Source organism: Martes martes, assembly GCF_963455335.1.
Source record: "Martes martes genome assembly, chromosome: 11".
NCBI lineage: Eukaryota > Metazoa > Chordata > Mammalia > Carnivora > Mustelidae > Martes > Martes martes.
In genome coordinates, this window is record NC_137899.1 from 101,169,576 (window position 1) to 101,182,483 (window position 12,908).

Here is a 12,908-nt window from a genome sequence, read left to right on the forward strand (position 1 = left end):
CTGTTTACATTTGAAGTCATGGTCCCTGTCATGGTCCCTGTATTTCAAGTGCTCAGTGGCAAACAGCTTCTGTCATTGCAGAAAGTTCTGTTGGATCGTGCTGCTTAAAGCAGGGCAGCGTTGGTTCCTGTATTGTTTGTGGCTGCCTTCATGCTTCGGGGGCTGAGCGGAGTTGTTGCGTCAGAAAAAGCCAGAAATACCTGCTGTCCACCCCTTTGTGGAAGCAGTTGGCTGACCCTCCTCTGAAGGATTACCACATAGAGCAAAACGTTTTACAGTTAGGACCTTGTTTTACAAATATGGCATTCAAGTATTTCACTCACTCGTTATGTGGTTCGTGGTGTGTGCAGGGGGCTGTCTGACTGCCACAAACGTCGTGAGGGTATAAACGTCGTAGCTCCTGTTCTCTGTTATGTGCTCGATGGGCAAGAAATTGAAACTTCAGCTGCCTTCACTAGAGAGCAGATTGCTAGTGATTGCTGGTTCTAGTAGTGTATAAAGTTGCTGGTTCAATGGAAATTTAACTGTGAACTTTCAGTACATATCGGTAACTGTCAGACTTGGTTTTGTGATATTCCAGCGTACCCTCCCCTTTGCTGATAGTTTAGAATATTTGCCCCCAAATTAGCATTACTTAAAATAGACAAGAAGCTACATGTCTAGTTTAAAATTAAGCTAAAGGTTATTAGAGTACATGTTCACGTGTACACATACATTTTCATTGTTTAAAAACAACAACTTAATCAAGGTAGGCCTCACATACTTACCTTTTTTGGGGGGGCACCCCTGGGTGGGTGTGAAAAAATTCACCCTGCTTTAAAGTGATTTTTAGTGCATTCCCAAAACTGTGCATTGACATTATCTAATTGTGGAACATTTCCATCACCCCCAAAAGAAGACATGACCCGTTAGCAGTCCCTTTCCATTCTCCCTCCCCTCAGTCCTGGCAACCACTAATCTACTTTCTGTCTCAATGCATTTGCCTATTCTGGACATTTTAGATACATGGAATCACATAATACATAACCTTTGAGAGTGGCTTTCTTCATTTACCATGGTGTTTTGTTTTTATCCTTGTTGTATCATGTGTCAGCACGTCATTCATTTGTATGGCTAAATCATCTGGATAGATGCTTTTTTAAAGATTTTATTTATTTATTTATTTGACAGAGAGAGAGGGAGTAAGTATACAAGCAGGGGGAGCACCAGAGGGTGAAGGAGAAGCAGACTGCACTGAGCAGGGAGCCCGATGTAGGCCCAATCCCAGGACCCTGAGACCATGACCTAAGCTAAAGGCAGACGCCTAACTGACTGAGCCACTCAGGGGCCCTAGATGCTGCATTTTATTTGTTCATTGGTGACGGGACATCTGGGTTGGTCCCACCTTTTGGCTGTTGATGAACAGAGCCGTTATGAATATTGTAGGTAGCTAGGAGTGGGATTGCTAGGTCATCGGACACAGAAAACCTTCAAGGATAGAATCTTTGACAAATGAGAGAACTTTACTCCACTCGAGAGGGTTGTGACTGGCTTTGGTGTACAACCTTCGTTATTTTTAAATTTTGTAAGTAATGCCGCCGAAAATGGTGATTCCAGTGGTGAGACAAGGCCCTTGGCTGGATTTCTGGTGTGCAAAACAACCAGGGGAGCCCTGGTGTGGAGACCACGGACATTTAATTGCTGATCTATCTCTGGGGAGTTTCTTAATATGTTGTTTTTGGCTAAATCAGAGTGGGCCTTTGTCCAATACCGTGTTAGGCTCTTAGAACACTGCGAGCACAGAGACTTTGCCTTCAGCAATTGCTGAACTCTTACATTCTGCAAATCATAATATGTAGGTTCTGCAGTTTTAAATTTTTTTCGGGAACGCTGCTCTTGCATTGAATATTCTTTTCCTTCCGGTGTTGTCTGAAACATAACCGCTTCATGCGTTTAGTAAGAGTGGAGAGTCTGGCCTGAGTCTAAAATATTTACTTTGATTCTGTAGCTGTTTATGGATACCCGCTACAGTTTGAGTCTCATGGGTCAGGCACCGTGCTAAGAGCCATCTTCGCCTTCTTCAAGGGTCCCGTTGCCCCTGAGGGCTGGTGGGGATAACCCTCTGCTGGTGTCAGAAACCGGTTCTCCAGAGGCTTCTGTGACTTGCCCGTTAGAGCAGCCACAGCGGGAGGCCCGCCTTAGACCGCTCGGCAGCTCAGTAGTCCGACCCCCGAGCCTGCCTGGGCCCGCCGACTGCCCTCCCGTGTTGTATCTGAAGGAGCCCCGTTTCTCAAAGTGTTTCCTGTACTTTCCTCATGAGGTTCCGCAGAAGAGGGTTTTGGACTTACCGTGTTGACCTGTGGGAGACCGAGCAGCAGTAGAACGTCGGCTTGTGTTTCGTATTACAAATCACGGAGTCGCCTGCCCCGCCGCCTGCATTTTCGGTGTCCGTGTCGCTGTCGTACATTCCCTCCGGAGCACGTCTCCAGTTCTGTCTCCGCTTCTCTAAGACGGCACTTGTCTGGAACCCCACTGCAGGCTCGAGCCCTGCCTCAGTTTGCCTGATGCGGCGGATCTTCAGGGTTTCTCTCCGGGTGTTTATTGCGTCTCCCGTGTAACCACTTACTGAATTGCCTCTTAAAATAATGTCCCACGGGCTCGTGCACAGCGACATCTAACACTTGAGACTGGTTCTGGTTCAGGTGAGCCGGTGCTTTGGGTCCCGAGAAGGAGGAGCAGACTGTGCGCCTCACTATTCACTCTTCAGGGTCAGACAGGCCTTGTCAGTGGTCCCTGGAGGAGAAGGGTTAGAACCAGGGGAGCGGGAAGAGCTGGGTGAGACAAGGGGGTCCTTTCCCTTCCTGACTCTGGCTGGTAGCCAACAGCTGGATTTTTACCGTTCGTTTACCCTGCAGAAACATATGTGACGTGCTTTCTAGAACGAGTACCCTGCTTTTGAGTGTGAAGCAAATATTCTTAGAGCCTCATTATACAGTGTAAACATTTTTCTTGACTTTTTAACTCAGAATGACAAAGGAAAGAGAAGGGTATTTTGGGAAAGAAAGAAAGTCCCAGAGCATCTGCAGGCAGAAAGATGTTGTTCAGTCCAGTTCGTTTCCAGCCATTGCTCCAAGGCCTCATTTTCCTTCTAAAGTTTTAGCCTCAAGCCCTTGCCCCTCCCTGCAGGTCTGCCTGTTCGGTGCCTCCTTCTCTTCAGTTCCGACTGCGAGGTCTTACCTACTGTGCACTTGACCGTTGCACGACATGGGAGTTACGAGCATGGACCTCCCGTGCAGTCAGAACTGCCTGGAACATGACTCCCCCAAAAACCCAGTAGCCTTCCGTTGACCGGAGGCCTTACTGATGACATAAACAGTCGATTGACACATATTTTGTATGTTCTGTGTGTTGTTTACTGTGCCCACAATACAGTAGGAGAAAGGAAATGTCACCAGGAGAATCCTAAGGAAGAGAATGTACTCATAGTACTGCGCAGTATTTATCAAACACCCACGTTTGAGCTGAATCCACCCCCCGTGGTTGAGACCTCTGTTCAAGCAGGGATCAACTGTCTTTACAGTTCAGTGACTTGGGGGAGGGCAGTAGATATAGGAGTGCATTCTGTGCCGGTGGGCCTGTAACAGTCAGGTGGGTAAATAATAAAAAATTCTTTCTTTTGAACTTGAAGTAGGTAATGTAATTTCTTACTCAGTTTACTGACACCCTTATGCTTCGGGAATGCGGGGTGACGTGCGGGTCCTTGTGGTGTAACAACGGGATCGGGTCTGCCCGCCGGGCCGTGTGGTTGAAATGTCTGTGTTTGCCAGGCCCCACATCTCCCTGCCTCTCATTTCTAGGTCAAAATCCTTTTTTTATTTTGGTCAGTATACACTCAAATTGTGATTCTTGCCTTGAATGAAAGAAACCTGTGCGTTGATGTCTTCGTTTTTTTTTTTTTTCCTTATGCCTGTAAGTTCTCATCAACGTTGAAGTTTCTGGTTTCTTAAACCCTGTAGTGCTGTGGGCTCAAATAGTATATTCTGTTTTTTTGAAAGACTTCTCTTTCCCCAACCAGTACGCTGGGAATCAGTCCTGTTTTCCGAGTCTCGGCTGTGTACCTTTGCGGAGGCTGTGTCCACGTGCTCAGGATTCATACTTAATCTCCGTCCCGATGTTCCGTGACAAAGTTCATGATCCCCGGAGTTGGGGGCACTTTGTCACCCGGAGTGAATCAGAGCCCCGGGCCGCCTGCAGCACATGCTCTGCGGGGAGGACATGCCCGGACACGCTGGTCCTGCTGCTCCGTCCCTGCCCGCTGTGCCGGCGGGTCCCAGCTGCTGCCGTCGCTCTTCTCAGCGCCACACACTTAGCCCCTTGCCGGCCGTCCCCCGGGAGCTGTGGGCACTTGGCGGGTGTGCCAGGTGGTGGCCTTTCCACTCCCTTGGCCTGCCTGCAGCAAACATGTCTTTTATAGAAACTCAAAATCTCACAGAAAAGCAGATCAAGCCAAAAAAATAGCAAATTCTTTTCACAATACATCCATGATGATCTGATGGACATTTTCATGGGTTTTTTTGTTTTGTTTTTAAGATTTTATTGATTTATTTGAGAGAGGGGGGAGCACAAGTGGTGGGGGCGGGGCAGAGGAAAGGGGAGAAGCAGACTCCCCGCCAAGCAGGGAGCCCCACATCGGGCTGGATCCCAAGACCCTGAGATCGTGACCTGAGCCACCACCCAGGTGCCCTGGACATTTTCATCTTGTACTTTTTTGTTGTTGTTGTTGTTAGTAGTCTTAACGTTGATATGTTTTGCTCAAGCTAATAAAATGGTTTACATCAAATAAACGTAAACATAAAGGTATTGTATAATTTTTCTAAATGTAAGCTATTGTTCTCATATATATTTATCCATGCTTTGAAAGTAAAGCCGTAAAGGACATAACTGATTCATAGAAGAAATGCAAATGAGAAAATATCCCACCTCATAATTGAAGAATTAGAGGTGCCTGGGTGGCTCAGTCAGTTAAGCATCTACTTTAGGTTCAGGTCATGATCCTGGGGTCCCGGGATCGCAGGGAGCCTGCTTCTTCCCCTTCCCCTCCCCCTGCTTATGTTTTCTCTCTCTCAAATAAAATCTTCAAAAAAAATTTTTTTAATACCAAAACTGGAAAGTTTTTTTTTTTTTTTTAAGATTTTATTTATTTAGACAGACAGAGACCACAAGGAGGCAGAGAGGCAGAGAGAGAGGGGGAAGCAGGCTCCCTGCTGAGCAGAGAGCCTGATGCGGGGCTCGATCCCAGGACCCTGAGATCATGACCTGAGCCGAAGGCAGAGGCCCAACCCACTGAGCCACCCAGGCGCCCCCCAAAACTGGAAAGTTTTAAAAAGAAGTGATTATAGCCAGTGTTGGCAAAGGGTGGAGGGAGATGGAGTTCCTGTAGCGAGATGGAAATGTTAGTTTGCTGGGATCTTTCTGGAGAAAAATTTAGAAATACAAAGACCCAAATGTACTTTGGCCCAATGTTTTGTTTTAATCTTTAAATCCATTCTGAGGAAGTAGTGATATTCAAATTGTATGTGCAGGGCTGTTAGAAACATTCTAATAATAGGAAACTGGAAAACAGCCTCAGTATTCATCACTAAGGATGAAAAGTGGTGTTTGAAGGTTACAAGCAGCCAATAAAAATACATTGAGGAGTATTCATTGACATGTCATAATGTCTTGTACCAAGGAGAAGCAGGATACAAAGTGGTACGTGTCCTGGGAGCCCTCAGCACACGCTCTCTGCTTCTGAAAAACAACAGGGCACCGTACTGGAAGTAGCCTTCCATCGGTACTGGCCTTATAGATGATATTTTTTCTAAGGATTTATGTATATATTAAGAGTGCACACAGGGGGCGGGGAGGAAGCGGGAGAGAATCTCAAGCAGACCATGTTGAGCGAGAAGCCGACCAGATCCCATGATCCTGGGACCGTGACCTGAGCCAAAACCAGGAGTTGTGTGCTTAACTGACTGAGCAACCCAGGTGTCCTGATATATTTTTTTATAGATGACAAGTTTTTAAATGCTCTTTTGTGCTTTTTAGATTTTCAGTGTAGAACATACATATTAAAATACAGTTTATTTAATTTGTTTTCATTATGCAAATATAAGTCCTAGTTATACTTACTTGTAAAATTCTACCTTTCACTACTGACCTTATACTATTAAAATAGTTTTCAGGATTGACAAATTGTATTTATCTTTGAGAGAAAGCCCACAGAATTATATTGCATTTAGTTGCCTCTGGAAGCAATTTTTTTTGTTTTTTATTAGTATAAACCTGCTATGTTCAAGTTTTTCCCTTCTAAATTTGAAGATTTATTGATTATTTTGAGAGAGCGAGCGAGCAGGCACACAAGCAGGGGGAGAGGGGGAGAGACTCTTCACGCAGACTCCCTGCTGAGCGTGGACCGGACTCAGAATGAGCCAGAATCAGGAGTCTGACACTCAACCGACGGAGCCACTCGGGTGCCCGTCCTTCTACGTCTGATTCATAGCACACCCACTTAGAACACTTAGAGCATTTTCCAACCTATTTATGTTAATCGCAATCACTTGCAGGCAGGCATTGCTTTTGAACCATGCTGTGGATGTGGATTTGTTTTACATGGGCCACCCCTTTTCGGAGCCCTACCCAACAGCAGCCTACTGAGAACCCGGTTCTTTCAGGACTTACAGACCAGCCGTACCAAATGGCAGGCAGTCTTGGGGCCCTGGCATGTTATGCAGGTGGTACATGTGTTGATGTGTGAAGATAAGAAAGTATTTTTAAGGCAACTTTCAGTGTAGTCTTTCCAAATGATTTAATACAAGTTAACTACTCAAAATTCCACTGTAAGTTCCAGTTTGTAAGAAGTGTTGGTGGAAGATAGTTCTGTTTAGTTTGCTTCTCAAATTGAATCGATTTTTCTTTTAGAAAATGAAAATGGTTTGAGTTTGGTGGTAACTGAAAGTCGTGGAGGGATTCCCCATATGTGTTTAAGTGAAAGGCAGGGTACTGGGGGTGAAGGGCGCTGGAGTCCCTCACCGTTCCCCCAGATGCCGACAGTCTGACCGCTGGATGTGTGCAGGCCCCTCCTGCAGCGGGAGACGAGCCATCCTGACAGTCCCTGCGGCAGGGAAGGGGCTCTGGAAACATCTGCAGGAAAGCGTGCACATGCGGAGCTTTGCAAAGTCAGATCCCACCGTGTCTGATATGACCCCTTTCAGCGACTTGTCCCTACCAGTCATGCAGAAGTATGCCTTGGCGGGTGATTGGGGAGGTCTGGGGGGACGGAAGAGTTGTACGGCCTATTTTGAGGGCAGAACCAGGCTTGGCTCTTTAACACAAAGTGCCATACCACCTGCCGCTGCCGAGGAGCCCCGTGTGTGCTCGGGTCCTCGTCTACTTTCCGCCTTTAGCTGTGTTGCCAGAGAAACTCGAGAGAACTTTTTTTGAAAAGACTCTCAAAAGCTTTAAAAGTCAAATATGTGGGTTTGTTAGACTCTGGCTTCCTTAGTATAAAACAACTAACCCATTGACTCCTGAATGGAGCTTCTATTTTGCTGTCTTTTAGATTTTTAGTTTATTTTTACCTCTTGATGGTTTCCTCTTAATTCCTATATTTAATTTATCCTCATGGTCTATTTTTAGTTGGTTTTGGTTTAAAAATAATTTTAGATGCGACCCATTTTCTTCTGAATGTTAGTCGTATTTATTTTGTTTTTCTACTCTTCGTCTAAAGTCAGTGCTACATTAACACGGAGTTGTGCCTGTGTTGGAACGGTGGGTGGCAGGTGTGGTCTCCGGGAGCGGAGTGACACAAGGAGCCCCACTTCATGCCGTGAAGAAGCACCTGGAAGCCTGAGGGCTGTGGTTTCCCTGCGGCAGAAAAAACCCACAGCCGGTCATTGAGGAGTACATCCATTTTGGAGTCCTTCCTTCGAGATGGATTCGTCTCCCTTCCAGATGCTGCACTCGAAATACTCCGATAGTGTCTGTCCACACGTCTGACTCCAGGGTGACTCAAGGAAGGACTAGTTCCCCTGGTTTAGAGGACTTCTCTCCAGTAGCTTCTGAGACACACGAAAAATCTGCTTTTTCCTTTTCTGATAACATTTCCTCACATACTACAGTTGACTCAAAGCGAAGATAACACAATCTTCAGTCTGCGATTTTTTATCAGAGCTACTTACACCCGGCGGGTGGGCCACGGTTCTTGTCTTTCTGCTGACCCAGCCTTGATGCAAAGCTCCGTCCGTGCCATTTTTTGGGTAAGAGGTGGTTTGCTGTTCCCTCGGAAGTATACACCTAGGGGCGCCCGGGTGGCTCAGTCAGTTAAGCATCCAACTCTTGGCTTCGGCTCAGGTCATGATCCGGGGTCATGAGGTGGAGCCCCGGCGTCAGGCTCTGCTCAGCTGGGAGTCTGCTGGAGGATTGTCTCTCCCTCTCCCTCACCCCTCCCTTCCCTTCCCTAGCTTTAAAAAAAAAAAAAAAAAGGTGTACACCTATTACTCCTGTCCTCCATATCAACTTTGTTTTCATTTTCCTCTTCACGAAAACAGCAAGCAGGGGCTCCCTAGGCCAGCAGTTTTCATGAGGAACAGCCGGACTTTAGGCTGAACTCTTCCACAATCGGACACCGCCACTCGCTGTGGGGATCACAACTACCTGTAGGAAAAACTACATGAAGAGAAGATCTGTTGGGGGGCTTTTTAAAATGGAATTTTTGTTTTTCAGATCAGTAGTCCTTTTGTAAAATTTAGACGTCCAGAAAAGCACGTGGTGAAAAGTACATCTCCTTTCCTTCCACCTTCCGTTAGAGTCTGGGCACACCAGTGGTCCCTGTAGCTGCTTTCTTGGGCACATCTCTCTCTACGTTACCTGCACACAGGCACGTGTGTACACACACATACATACACACAGGAAATGGATGTTTATATTAACTTAAAAATCACCTTTAACACAAACACATCCTCAAGTGTAAGTAAACATGCATCTATAGGTTTTTGGTTTGGTTTTGTTTTTTTTTTAAATGCAAGTGGTTCCCTGGTAATTGATCCTTACAGAGAACTTGCTCTGAACCATCCCTGTGAGGGAACAGAGATGGTCTCCTGACTACACCCCATTTCGAGCTTATAGCTAACCACTTGTAGCTGTTCCTGTGTCGTCTAGAGACAAGCATCTTTGTTAGAGACAATGGAAAAATTTATTCTATTCCTTGGCTGCTCTGATAATATTTGTACATCAGTCAGAATGAGGACTCAGCCAAGCAGTTGGTTGTGTTACCTGAATGCTGTTAGAAATGCTGAAGGTAATACAAAAGCAAAATTGCTTTTGGCAGATAGCCTTCCAGATAGGTAATATATTTTTTTTCTGTAATTCATATGCAGGTTGCTTTGTTTAGATAAATTTTAGGATTCTGGCTTAGATATTACGATTTTGTATCTTATTTTATTTTCCTGTTTTGTAGATATTCTGGCTTATTTTTAATTTTTCTGTTACGTTTCAGGTATTCTTATAATCAACTTCAGTTGCCTAATGAAGTGGAAGATGATGTGTTGGTGCACGTGGGGTGTGTGTGTGATGGAATATTTATGATGGGATATTTTGATGGTCTCATTTTGTTAATTGCAAAGTCTGTAATGAATAGTACAGACAGGTAATACTGCATAGGAGATAGGAGGGAGAGAGATTTCGACTCTGGCAAGGTTGGAGAGTTCCATGAACCAGTACAATTTAAGTGGGCTTCAGAGGATGACCATAGATACAGAGAAGAGAAGGGACAAAGTTCTTGCCAAGTTTGGTTGGAGGGAGAAAGATGAATGAGAAAGCGGGAAGTAGCACTTGTAGAGGACATGGCATTGGCTAGCTTGAATTGTAATACAATAACTAGATGGGTGCCTGGGTAGCTCGGTGAGTTGAGCGATTGCCTTCCGCTCAGGTCATGATCCTGGAGTCTCGGGATCGAGCCCCGCGTCAGGCTCCCTGCTCGGCGGCGAGTCTGCTTCTCCTTCTCCCACGCGCCCTGCTCGCGTTCCGTCTCTCGCTGTGTCTCTCTCTGTCAAGCGAATAAAATCTTAAAAACAAAAAAAAACTAGATGAATCGGTTAGTTTAACTGGCTTGGATAAAAGGATGATGCCACATTTTAGTGAACCTTGAAAACCATGTGAGTTTGTACTTTATTTTGTTTTTGAAAGTGGAGGTTCATACAGATTGGGTATATGATTTGAGAATCAGTGACCTGATTATCAACAAATTTTAGGATGCTTGATCTGGAAACCATACGGACTAAAACAAGAAATCAGAGGCAGCAAGAGACCAGCTGGGTCTTAATAGCAGTAATCCATGTGGGATATTGCATAAGTTCTGAACTGTGGTAGTAGCAATAGGAAACAATAATAGGAAACAAAAGGAGCCAATTTCTGGGCTTCTGGTTACAGACGAAAATTACGTTTTGACTTTCACATTCATCACTAAAACGATAGTAAAAGAATTTTAAGATCAACGAAGATGAAGGATTGAAGAGAATAAACACCATAGGTGAGAATTGAACAGATTTTTTTTGGGGGGGGGGGGGAAGAGGACTTAAGGTGATGAGTCCTGGGTGTTGTATGTAAGTTAAGCATTAAATTCTACACTTGAAACTGTTACACTGTATGTTAACTAACTGGAATTTAAATAAAAACGTGAAAAAGGAAAAAAAAATTTCGAAGTTGAGAGGCAGATGGAGGCAGCCTACGGATTCTGAGGATATAGGAAGCCTTGGTTTAGAGGGTACGCAGAGGCAGACATGGCAGGAAAGCCACTGTTGCTGCAGGACTGGAAAGGCTCAGGATCTGAAGCCTCCGGTGTGGCAGGAGGTAGTGTGAGGCGGGCCAGTGCTTGGGGGATGACGGAGAGATTGCAGATCTGTAAAATTAAAAGCCCATCATCTCCCTCTACTCCCAAGTACAGACAGTGTATTTAGAGTACATGGAATGGGACCATCTCAGAAGACAGGAGCCTTAGAGGTTGGCCTGAGTAGGAACTAGCAACACTGGCTACGAGAGGAAGCATCCAGAGTGATGAGGCCCCAGTTCCATATCAAAATCCTAGTGGCAAAGCTGGAGACCAGGCAGCTCTCTGGAAGAATGAATGGCCCTGAAAAGCAGACCCATTTATTGGCCTGCGAGGAGGCAGCCGTGAAGTGGCCGGCTCTCCCGCTGTGGCCCTCCAGTCTCACGCAGGCCAGTGCCATTTCCAGCTGGGTTTCAGCACCTCACCGGGATGAGTGCGAAGAAGGAGTCATTCTGTGAAAGAACAGGATCAACAAACGTGGAACAAAAGGGAACAGGAAAAAGCTGATACTACGGGGAACAGAAGAAAATGTTTAGAAGTCAGCATTGTCAGATAGAAGAAACTTCTTCTTACAGTAGTAAATTAGGAACAAGATGCCCTGAAGAAAGAACTCATTGTTCAGATGATAACCCAAATTTTAAAAAGAAAAGTAATAGAGCTAGAAGAATAGCAGAAAATGAAATAAAAGCACACGAAGCTTTGGAGACTGAGAACTACACAGGAGGCCTAATGTCTGACTGTTAGAAATTCTGGAGAAAAACAGGTGATTTTTTTTTTTAATTTGTAATATCTTTCTATAAAGAGATTATAAAATCATTTCTCAGAACTGACTATGCTAAATCTCTAATGCCCAAGATAATGAGAAGATCAGTACCGAGAACAAAATTAGGAAATCTCTATATATACAGAGAATTGAGAGATAACCATGCCTGTGGACTCAATTTAAGGGAGCAGCATGAAGTTCCAGAAGTAGTATTGTCCAGTTGGTCTAGAGCGCAACCCGTCTGTGTTGGAGCTGGAAGACCAGGGACCCATCGTGAATGTTGCCAGAATTAAGACCGTGGGTACCGGGAGTGTAGAAACCCAACTTTAAATTACCAGGAGGTGCGTATGGGACATACTCAAAGCCCCAGGCCGCCCTTCGCAGAGGCGCAGTTACAGAAGATCCCCATAATCCAGCATCCTCTTCCTTTGTAGGCCATCATTGAGTTGTAGGGGTTCTTTCTGTATTTAAGGGACCAGTGTCCTGTCACATAGGTGCTAATGGTTCTCCCAGTCCAAGGCTTGCTATTCCTTTTCTTAAGGGTGTGTCTTTGGATGAGCAAATGTTTCTTTATTTTGAGGAAACCTAATTTAATTTTTTTTTTTTTGGACACTTAACGCTTTCTGCAACCTATAAGAAGCTTTCCCCTACGTTACAAAGATAATGTGTTTTCTTCATAAAGCCTCATGGTTTGGGCTTTTACATTTAGGTCTGTAATCCATCCTGAGTTAACTTTTGTATATCATGTGAGATAGGCTTGAGGTTAATTTTTCCACCCTGTGGACATCCATTTTTATTTCAGCCTCATTTGTTGAAAAGACTTGTCCCTAGTAGATTGCTTTGGGGCCTTTGTTAAAGTGTTAGTGTAAGTGTGGTTCTATTTCTAGAATTGTGTTTCGTTGATCTATATATCCATCTTAAAGGAATGCTATCTTACTACTTGGTTTGTGTTTTGTGAAATATTTTTGCATCTGTGTTCATGTGGCATATTGCTATCTTCGTTTTTTGTTTCTTGATTACTGTCGTATCATGAAAATTCTTAGAAGTCGTGTAGTATAAGTCTTTCAACTTTGTCTCTGCCTGCACCAATTATTGTAGGTTCTTTGCATTTCTGTGTAAATTTTATATTTAGTTTGTCGGCTTCTTCTGGAAACTGCCCGGGTTAAGATTAGGATTGGATTGGGGCGCCTGGGTGGCTCAGTGGGTTAAGCCGCTGCCTTCGGCTAGGGTCGTGATCTCGGGGTCCTGGGATCGAGCCCCGCATTGGGCTCTCTGCTCAGCGGGGAGCCTGCTTCCCCCTCT

The 12,908-nt window shown here is 45.0% G+C and overlaps 1 protein-coding gene across 1 annotated transcript in view; it reads left to right on the plus strand.

Annotated features, from left to right (window-relative positions):
• CUL1 (cullin 1) overlaps nt 1–12,908 on the plus strand; it is a 105,567-nt gene that overhangs the window by 39,730 nt on the left and 52,929 nt on the right.